General features: G+C 38.8%; 1 long non-coding RNA gene across 1 annotated transcript in view; it reads right to left on the reverse strand.

Moving 5' to 3' along the window:
- Window positions 1–11,205, reverse strand: part of LOC144588536 (uncharacterized) — a 29,720-nt gene that overhangs the window by 13,361 nt on the left and 5,154 nt on the right. The gene's annotated exons all lie outside the window — the stretch shown is intronic.

Below are 11,205 nucleotides of genomic sequence, written 5' to 3' on the forward strand. Positions count from 1 at the left end.
CTTCACCACGACAAGGCAGCAATCCGTGAAGGGGAGCATCAGAGATAAGCCATAGTAACTACAGCTGGCATATAGAGGGCGTCAGTGGTGAAGTCAGCAAGAGAGGTCAAAGGTTCAGTCTGTGCAATAAGCAAGGTCACTTCTTTGAAATGGCATCCACCTGAATCCCCTAGACCACTGGTTCTTAACCTTGGGTTACTCAGGAGTTTTGGACTGCAACTCCCAGAAGCCTTCACCAACTGTGCTGGTTGGGGTTTCTGGTAGTTGCAGTTCAAAGATATCTGAGTAACAAAGGTTAAGAACCACTGCCCTAGACCACTTGGGCACAGGGTGCTGGCATTCCAATTTTTAAATATTTATTTAAAGAGGTAGGAGGTGCTGTAGTATTCTGAGATTACTTTATTAATACCATTACTGATTGTAAAGTCATGGCTATTTTTTTTAATTGCCTTGCTTTCTTTTGATTGTCCCAGCATTCCCTGTCCCCACAGACAGAATATTTCAATCATTGTCTAGCTGCATTTAAATGGTGATGCAACTAAAATTACTACAGCAGATTTCATTACTGTTTTGGAGTCTATAATAATGAAACAGGTTCTTTGACATGGCAGTTACACAACAGTGGGAACAACAGGCCTCTCTTTTGATTGAGCGTATGCTTTTCATAATAGGAATTACAGTGGGTCATTACATTTGTTGTTCCTTCCATCTCCACTCATAAAATAGTTCAAAAAATTTCAGCATACTTTGACAACATGTAATCTGTATGCCACATGAAGGCTTTGAAACTTAATGAAGTCTCCCAGTGTTTTCCTTCCAGGTCAGAAAGTCTGATTTCTGAACAACTTCCTGAGATCTCTATAGACTTTTATAGACCTTTAGGAAGAACCAGAAGCTTGTGTTCATCACATGTGGGATTTATCCCATTTAGGGCTAAATTCAGTGTGTACCAGATATCTGTTTCCATTTCTATCAAAATTCATCTGGATATCAAGGTAAAATAAGTTTCTCCATTGTCAGAATGATTCCAGCCAGCATCAGCTTGTCTATTTGTACAGCTTTATTCATCTACATTGCTTCTCTGTTCCATGTGCACAAAATGAAATTCAAAAAGTATCAATTCAAAATGTACTGAAAACATTCTTACAGCTATGAGAAAAATTATGATTACAAATACTGTATATGAAAACTAAACTTAAGTTGCAGGCCAATACTTTCATCTATCTATCTATCTATCTATCTATCTATCTATCTATCTATCTATCTATCTATCTATCTATCTATCTATCTATCTATCTATCTATCTATCTATCTATCTATCTATCTATCTATCTATCTATCTATCTATCTATCTATCTATCTATCTATCTATCTATCTATCTATCTATCTATCTATCTATCTATCTATCTATAATTTTTCTCTGCAACTATAAACAACTGAATCTTGCAGGTGTAGCAAGTTGCCGATACCATCAGAATATTTTTTTAAATAGAAATTGTGATTGCTTTTACTAGGGTGGCAAAGTTACCACCCTTTTAAAACATGAGACTAGCAAATTGCTGCTTTATTTGACTAAATGGTTCCCTGCACCTGCAGAAATAGTAAGTTTCTAGGGTAATATTTTACTGGGTAGGCAAAATACCATGAGTATAAAGCAATGGTAAACTAATATGATCAGGTCCCAATTTGCTCTATCCATATTTTAGTCCTCTCAGGGTTTCCCCCCCTCTCATTTGTTTCTGTTTTCTTATCAGTTTTTGACCTTCATGTTCAGGTGTTCAGTGCGAAAGAGGGTATTTTTGCTTTGTTTTGAAAGGCAATGTAATTTTACATTGACCTTGCTTTCAGACTTGGTTGGATGGCTGGTTGATTGCCCTGAGCGACTGTTAGTAAACATCTGTTCAAACCTCATTTTTAAAGCACAACGTACATTTTCTGGGTTGTATTTTTTTTCTACAATTCCCTTTACTATTTTAACAATCTATACGTAAAAAAATCTTAACCCTTGACACCTCTGCTGCTACCTAGTTTGATCTTTATCACATCACAAAGCTCACATCATAAAACCTTATTTTAGAGAAGAATTGTTCTGGTTAGCAGCCTGTTGGAAACATGTTTCTGCTCTGATATGGTATTACTGGGATTTTCTAATTGGTGTAATTTTCTGATGGCAGAATTTTCAAACAGATTTTTCAAAAAGACAAATTGCTCTGTTCCAGCGAAACAATAAAACACCTTGAATCATCTTTCAGATAAAGAGATTTATTTTAGGATGCCTTTGGGGGATTGCAAACCCTCAGAAGTGTTTAGTCAAGGTGGTTGGACTTCATGAAAGCTCATCCTAAAATAAACCTGCTCATTTTAGAGATAACATAAGACTGATGAAATTTCATGCATGGCAATATGTGCAGAGGAGCAGAGAAAAAAGCCTGTTTTGTGTGTGGTTGTGTCAGTTGTTACAGCTGTAACACTTTGGTGATAAACCAAAAAGGTAGTGTAGCAAAGGAAGGATATTGATGGCATTACAGATCTTCATCTTGAAGAACTTGCTCATTCTGCTCTATAATTTTGACAGAGAAAAATAACTAAAAATGGAACACAGGAGAAGCCCATTTGTAACACACTAGAAGAGTAGGTGTTTCTATCTATCTGTTTGCCTCCCTATCCTTTTCTCCTTATACAGTGGTGCCTCGACTTACAAACATAATCCATATTGGAATGGTGTTCGTAAGTCGAAATGTTCGTAAGTTGAAGCACCATTTGCCATAGGAATGCACTGAAAAACACACACTCACTCTCTTTCTCTCCCCGAAGCCAATTCTCTCTCTCCGAAGCAGGAGGCTCTCCAAAGCCTCCAATGATGGTGACACACTCTCTAACTGCCGAAAGTGAAAGAGCTACAGTAGAAAGCAGCTTCGTTACCACCTACAGTTAGAAATCTGAATCGTAAGTGGAAGCTCGGTTCACAAGTCAAAGCAAAATGTTGTGACTGGAGCTGTTCGTAGGTCGAAATGTTCATAAGTAGGGACGTTCGTAAGTCGAGGCACCACTGTATTGACACTGGGGACCAGCTGATGTCTAGTAGTAAAGTTAGATTTTGCTTCTGAGAGTTTGTGACTAGAATTATTAGTATTTCTGTTAGCAATTATTAAGGAATAAATTTCACCTAACAGGCTAGTAACATTATTATTCTGAAAGAGACATTCTTACTTAATGAAGAGATGCAAGGACGGTTTTCTTAAGTGGTTAAAATGCTTTGTTTGATTAAATGTTAATAAGATTTAGACAAATAATGACTGCTACTTATTTATATACAATTGACCAACTGTTTCATTATTGCAAATTAGGATTCTGATGTCTTGAAAAGTTTTTAGCACAATGTGTCTAATAAGATTACCTTCAGAAACAAAATTGCCACCTGAAGAAACATATGTCTAAAGTTGCAATTCTCTGCAAACTTCCATTTAATCATCTTAATTATAAACCCATTTATTTCAAAATGGTAAATTTGATTGATTTCAGCTGAAATTTCTCTTACGTAGGTATCCTCAAACTAGCCATTGCAGTGTGAGAGAGCCAACTTTCTCTCTCCTTTCCATCTCAATATAAACATGCTGTCTAAGGCAGTTTTTTTTAAAAAATATCAGATGGTTTTCTATTTTTGTAGCTTTATATTTTAGTTGCTTTTAAATCTGTTTTATTAATGTTTTTATCTAGTATTTTTGATATAATGTTTATTGAATTATTTTTCAATATTCAAATAACTTACTGTTTTTAGCTTTTAATATTGTCTTTTATACTAATGTAAGTGGCCTTAAATCCTTTTCTAGGAGGATGACAGGGTAAAACTTTTCAGTATAAATAAACAATAAATAGAATGCACTTGCTCGATCTAAATCATAGGAGGCACCACTGTATAAGTTCATTATATTAAAACCCCTAACCCAACCTAATCCTAAAATATTCAGTGGCTTCTTAATGGCAGTTAATGGATTAAAATTTAGTTGTATCTCAATGGCAGTTAATGAATTAATGAATCACAGCTGGGATTCTCAGGGCCTGTGTGCTTACTGGCTTGGTGTATGCTTGAGTATCCTGATGAGTGCTCATTAAGTTCCAGCTACAAGCCCCTGATGTATCCAAGCTGGAATTAAGATTGCTGGAAGAAATATCAAGAACTTCAGATATGCAGATGATAGCACTCTGATGGTAGAAAGTGAGAAGGAATTAAAGAACCTCTTAATGAGGGTGAAAGACGAGAGCACAAAAAATGGCCTGAAGCTCAACATAAAAAAAACTAAGACCATGGCCACTGGTCCCATCACCTCCTTGCAAATAGAAAGGGAAGATGTGGAGGCAGTGACAGATTTTACTTTCTTGGGCTCCCTGATCACTGCAAATGGTGACAGCAGCCACGAAATTAAAAGATGCCTGCTTCTTGGGTGGAAAGCAATGACAAACCTCAACAGCATCTTAAAAAGCAGAGACATCACCTTGCCGACAAAGGTCCGCATAGTCAAAGCTATGGTTTTTCCAGTAGCGATGTATGGAAGTGAGAGCTGGACCATAAAGAAGACTGACAGCTGAAGAATTTATGCTTTTGAATTGTGGTGCTGTAGGAGACTCTTGAGAATCCCCTGGACTGCAAGAAGATCAAACCTATCCATTCTGAAGGAAATCAACCCTGAGTGCTCACTGGAAGGATAGATCCTGAAGCTGAGGCTCCAATACTTTGGCCATCTCATGAGAAGAGAAGACTCCCTGGAAAAGACCCTGATGCTGGGAAAGTGTGAAGGCAAGAGGAGAAGGGGACATCAGGGAATGAGATGCTTGGAAAGTGGCACTGAAGCTACCAACATGAATTTGATCAAACTCTGGGAGGCAGTGGAAGACAGGGAAGCCTGGCATGCTCTGGTCCATGTGGTCACGAAGAGCCAGACACAACTTAACAACTAATGGCTAAAGAACAACAGAAGCCCCTGAAAGTTACACTGTTTCATTCTGCACATATAACTAAGCAACAGGATTTTGGCCAATACTGTAATATATTTAGGTGATAATTGTGCTGGGGAAAATTTATCTGTCTGTCTGTCTGCTCCCTTTTTTCCCATAAGAGACTCAAGGAGGCTGACAACAATTAAAACTAGAAAATAAGCACATATTTTAAAATGCTGTATGAACATATATAAAAAGAATTGAACATTTATGAATATTAAAACCACAATTCTAATAAATTGTAAAACATTTTAAACATATTTTAAAATCTCTAAATCCAAGAAATATAGCATTCCTGAGACCCCCACTTAGGGGGCCAACCTCGCTTCACAGGCTTCCATGAGTTGGATTCTAGGAGGTATAGTCCAAAAAAGTAACTTATCAATGCTCTAATATCTACCATTGTCCCCTTTCTTTCATTTTCAGTTACTGTAACCCTCATACAAGAGATTGTGTGTTTTGCTTCAGTCTGTTAACACTGTGGGTCCTTTCATCAACTCCCATGCTAAATTTGTTGTTCTTTGTCAATTTCATGAATGCATACATTCTCACACCCACAGAAAGCAGCAGCAAAAAAAATCTTTGTTGTGTCCTATTGCAACACAAAATAAGAAAAGAAAATCTGTTTCTTTTATGTCAGGTACCTGAAATTTGATGGTGCCATATGGCAGTTTGGAGAAAATATTTATAATGACAAGCACATTTCACTCACCTTCCCTTAGTTTTGATTCAATGTGTTTTTTAACAGCTGAATCAGAGCAGAAAAGATGAGCTGTGCCCTATAACTGTATTATTAGCTTCTTTTCTTGTTTTATGACTTAAAAATACAACATCAAAGAGCCTGCTGGAGGAATGCCCAGACTTGTTGGCTTCAAAGGATCAAAACTGAAACAAAAGTTCTTTAGTGTGCTGGGACAATATATTTTACTCTCCGTGAGTCCTTCGGCTGCAGAATTCACACAGAACTACACCTACAGTACAAGGTAGGCATTCTAAGGCACTGTCACCTGTATGGTTGTAAACAACATTCCCCAACATTTCTACAAAATAAGGATGAGTAGGACAAAAGTATCCACCACAAAAGTATTCATTTTTCTCCACTGTTTGGGAAGAATTGTGCTTTTTCTATCAGCTAGTGTGATGGGAATAGTCCCAGGCCATTTTTTCAGCAAACCATGACTAAATGAAATCAAAGTGAAAAACGCTAGGCAGAAATTTCTTCCAGGGTGGGATACAAGAATAAATTGAGGTCAGAAAGTACCTCACAATAAAATACATTTTAAGAACAGTTGATTTCCAAACATCTACAGAGAGCAACTGAGATTGTTAATGGGGATATGAGATGAACTATCCCACCACTATAATTTACTGTAAATATTAGAAAGATGTTTGGGTGATGGAGATATAGGTCCTCCATGCCTCATCGATATCCTCTTTTTCAGTTCTGGCAGTCAGCCAACCTAACTGTATTTAGTATGTGTCCCTACTTGGTCCCATACTGTATTGAGTATGGGACCATGCAGGAATGCTTAGTTCATTTCCCCGTGAGGTGAAAGTTTGGGGGATGTCAGCTCTTTAGGTCCATTTGGTCATATATGGCTAATCTGCTTCTCCTCGACATTTTTCTTGTTGATAAAATTGTGTTAATCATTTGATGTCTTTTAATTTTGGCATCAAGTTCATCTGGGCAGAGGTAGTTCTACTAGCAGGTTTCTGCAGGAATTTCCAAGGGATAGGGGTTAGAAAGCACTATAGGCTCCTTTATGGTGACCGGCAGGATGGCATAAAGGAGCCTATAGTGCTTTCTAACCCTATCCCTTGGAAATTCCTGCAGAAACCTGCTAGTAGAACTTTGGGACCTGCTTTCTTCATGTGCCTTGTGAGACCTTAGGATGTGAGATGGGAAGGTGTAAAGTGGTTTATAATAGTTGCTTAATCTATACCAATCTATTGTTGGTAAAGTTTTCCACAGGGTTATAGCCTGACTTAGATACCAAATGCAGATATGTTTTCCCTTCATGGTTCTGTTTAAATATATGTGGCCTTAGTTAAATCCATTTTTTATGTTTCACCTTCTCATTGAATTTTTGATTTATAATACTTTCTGTTAGTTCCTGGATCCTTCTAGGAAGCACAGACTATTTGGTCACAAGTTCTAAGGATACTTCTTATCTGAAGAATAATGTGACCAAAATAAATAAATAAATAAATAAATAAATAAATAAATAAATAAATAAATAAATAAATAAATAAATAAATAAATAAGAATTTGAAAGTTTTTAAAAACTTCTAAAAGTTTTGCACTGCTGTTTGACATAAATTTCTGAATTGATCTTAATGCTCACCGTCTTAGTATCTTAACTGATTTCATAAATTTCAGCAAATCACTTGTCTGAATGAATTGGGTATCTGGGCAGCTGCAAATTCCACAGTAAGGAAGTAAACTATTTTTCACTTTCTTCAGCTTTCGTGGAAGCACTGAACTTTAGAATAAATTTCTGGCACATTTTATGAGCTTCACTTGGCACTTGAGTAAAACCTCACCCTAATCATCCTGGCTTTGCTTGTGTGATAGGTTTGAGATTATTTTATTAGGTGTATAAATGCCAGTGGCACATATTGCATTTGGCATACAACAACACTTTGCTGAAAACCGTGAGCTGTGCAGCAGAATGTCTGAGGTTACTCAAAATCCAGTCACCATGGAAGGTAAGGATTTCTGGACTTCAAAAACCTTAGCATCCTGTTCCTAAAAAATTAGTTTGCCATTATGTAAATACAGAGGTGGCATAACATCGTGCTTTCTGATTTCATTATTCATATAGTGGTCAAATGCTATGCGTAGAAAAAAATGTTATTTGTTGGTGTAGCTCTTCAGTATTAAGAGACAGGATGCCTGTTTGAAGCTAGACCAATCATCTGTTTAGCTGTAACTAACAGGATACCAGAGAAACGGAAAAGAAAGAATGGTGATATCCGTGCATCAATTTATTCTCAGTGTATGACACACATATCTTGAATATGGGAGGTTTGTTTCTGGTTGTTGTTAACAGTTGCCTTTAACCAGGCCTGTGCTGTGCTTGTCATGTCTTGAGGGCAAAAGTATAATGAATGAAAGGAGATGTAACTAATAAAGATTGCAGCTTCCTCAGAATTAGGTAGCAATGTGCATCCCTATCCCTTTCTGAATGTAGTGGAAGGATTAGCATTCATTGCTGCATTCTGTCTCCTCGAGAGGCAAACCAGGAGGAACAGCATGAGCACACAATGCAAGTGATCTGAAAGAAACACTTTCATTTGGGAGGCAGAAACCCAGATGAGGAGTTGAGCCTGCCTAATCTAAGAGACCAGAATAATCCTGGGTATAGATCAGGGGCAGAGAACATCTGGCCCTCCAGATGTTGTTGCTTAACTCCCACCATCTTCCACCACTGGCAATGTTGGTTAGGGCTGATGAGACCTGCAGTTCCACAGTATCTGTGTGGCCACATGTTCCATATCGCCCCCACAGACAAATTTGTATCCATAACTTCATTTATGCTGCACACTGTGTCATACAAAAAACCCTGTGACTGCTGTGATTTGCTTGATCACTATGTGCTGTTTCTCTGAGGAATCTGAGAATCTAAGAAAGCTGTGAGGAGCTGGGGAGGTGGAGATTGTAAAACTACCCAAAACATTAATTGCCAGTATCAGAGCAATTAAATCTAAGATTGGAGGGGGGGGGAATAATGGAGAGCCAAATTGGCAAAATAAGCATAAACAAAACAAGCATGGTAGCATGATGATTTGTTATGTGCTATCTAGTGAGAATTGACTTACAGCAACCCCAGTGGGGTTTTTCAAAGTAAGTGAGATATTTAAAGAGTGGTTTTACTAGTTCCACCTCACCGTGAGTTTCCATGGCTGAGCATGCATTTGAACCCAGGCCTCCTGAGTCCTATCCATCTCTCTAGCCACTACATAACACTGGGTGTATCAGTGTGATATTTACCATCATGGAAAATGCTGGAAAAGTCAACAAACAACACAGGGAACCATATACAATATTGCACGTATATTGTAAACCAAAACTAGCACACTGAAAACACATGAGAATTCTAGACTATAGTCTCTGTCTCTAGTCAATATGCAATTTTTCTCCCTGTTTTTTTTTCTTTTTAAAAATTGATTGTCTTCCAATGAATGAAAGTCACAATGAGGGGATGTAAGCAATATCCTCTCTTACTGTGTGACTTTGAATCTATGCTATCAAGAGACTGGTGGCACGGCTGTAAGATTTGAATTGGCCAGTGTCCTGCAGTGCATGACAAAAGAGAACTTTAAATATGAAATTGTGCATGCAAATCCAATGATTAACCTGAAATATGGATATGTCCTTTAGAGGAACTCCATACTCCATCTCTGTAGAATGTAGCGAGAATCATGCAGAACAGTTACATGAGAAATCTCACTGATCTGTTTGGATGCAGAGAGCCATAAACCTAACATTATGGAGGATTAGTAGTAGAAGATCAAAGCCGGTTAAGCTCTGCACCTGATAGGTACCTGAAAATATAAAAATTGCTCCTGGTGTTTTTCTGTGTCTTTTTCTTTCTAGCCTCCACCCTGCCCCAAATATACATGACGCCAAAGGAGGGTACAGAATAAGTTTAATCAACGTGACAACAGAAGACACACACAGGCAATACACACTCAAATATGTCACCTGCTTACAGCTATTAATGGCAGCACTTCATTTTGGTGCTACAATTCCCAGAATACCCCAGCCAGGATGAGCTAGTTGTCATTCAGACTAGCAATGTTCCCACATTCTGTCAATGGCTGTAGGAAAGCCAGTTTAAAGACATTTAGCATCTTGTTTACTGATACACATTGTATACTTGGGACAAGAGGGTTTCCTTCAGACCATGAGTGCCTTTTATTATTGAGATAGAGCAGCAGTGCAAGTTGTTTGCTAGCAGTTCATAAAGCTGTGTTGAACACTCCCTTCTCTCATTTGAAGCTATCTATGAGGCTCTGCCATCAAACAGAGTGAAGCAACAGATTCTGGTAGCAAATAACGGAGATGGAATAGTGGTAGGCCCCACCCCACAACAGGACAGGGCAGCCCATGGACTGAGCAAGGAGTGCCTCAACCCAAAATTAGGGGTGGTCACTTCTTGTTTTTGATGGCTCAACATCAGATCCCTTTGACATCCAAAGCGGAGTAAAACAAGGCTGTGTCCTTGCGCCAACCCTGTTTGGGATGTTCTTTGCTGTCATGCTGAAGCAGGCCTTTGGAATTGCAACAGAAGGTGTCTGTCTCCAGACTAGATCAGTTGGAAAGCTCTTTAATCTCTATAGATTGAGAGCAAAGACCAAAGTCCAACTGAAATGCATACGGGACTTCCTCTTTGCCGATGATGCAGCCATTGTTGCCTACTCTGCTGAAGACCTCCAACAACTCATGAATCGCTTTGGCAAGGCCTGCCAAGACTTTGGACTAACAATCAGCCTGAAGAAAACACAAGTCATGGGCCAGGGCGTGGACTCACCTCCCTCTATTACTATTTCCACGCAAGAATTGGAGGTTATTCATGACTTTGTGTACCTTGGCTCAGCAATCTCTGACACTCTCTCCCTAGATGTTGAGTTGGATAAACGCATTGGGAAAGCAGCTACCATGTTTTCTAGACTCACAAAGAGAGTATGGCTTAATAAGAAGCTGATGGCATACACAAAATCCAGGTCTATAGAGCCTAGTGTCCTGAACACACTCCTGTACTGCAGCGAGTCCTGGACCCTCTGTGCACGGCAGGAGAGGAAGCTGAACACCTTCCATATGCGTTGTCTCCGATGCATTTTTTGTATCACCTGACAGGACAAAGTTCCAAATAGAGTAGTCCTAGAACGAGCTGGAATTTTTAGCATGTATACATTACTGAAACAGCGCTGTCTACGTTGGCTTGGGCACGTCGTGAGAATGACTGATGGTCAGATTCCAAAAGATCTCTTGTATGGAGAATTAGTGCAGGGAAACCGTCCCAGAGGGAGACCACAGCTGTGATACAAGGACATCTGCAAGCGAGATCTGAAGGCCTTAGGAATGGACCTCAACATATGGGAAACCTGGATGTCTGAGCATTCAGCCTAGAGGCAGGCGGTGCATCATGGCCTCTCCCAATTTGAAGAGACACTTGTCCAGTAGGCCAAGGCAAAGAGGCAGT

Source organism: Pogona vitticeps, chromosome 4 (assembly GCF_051106095.1).
Source record: "Pogona vitticeps strain Pit_001003342236 chromosome 4, PviZW2.1, whole genome shotgun sequence".
Classification (NCBI taxonomy): domain Eukaryota; kingdom Metazoa; phylum Chordata; class Lepidosauria; order Squamata; family Agamidae; genus Pogona; species Pogona vitticeps.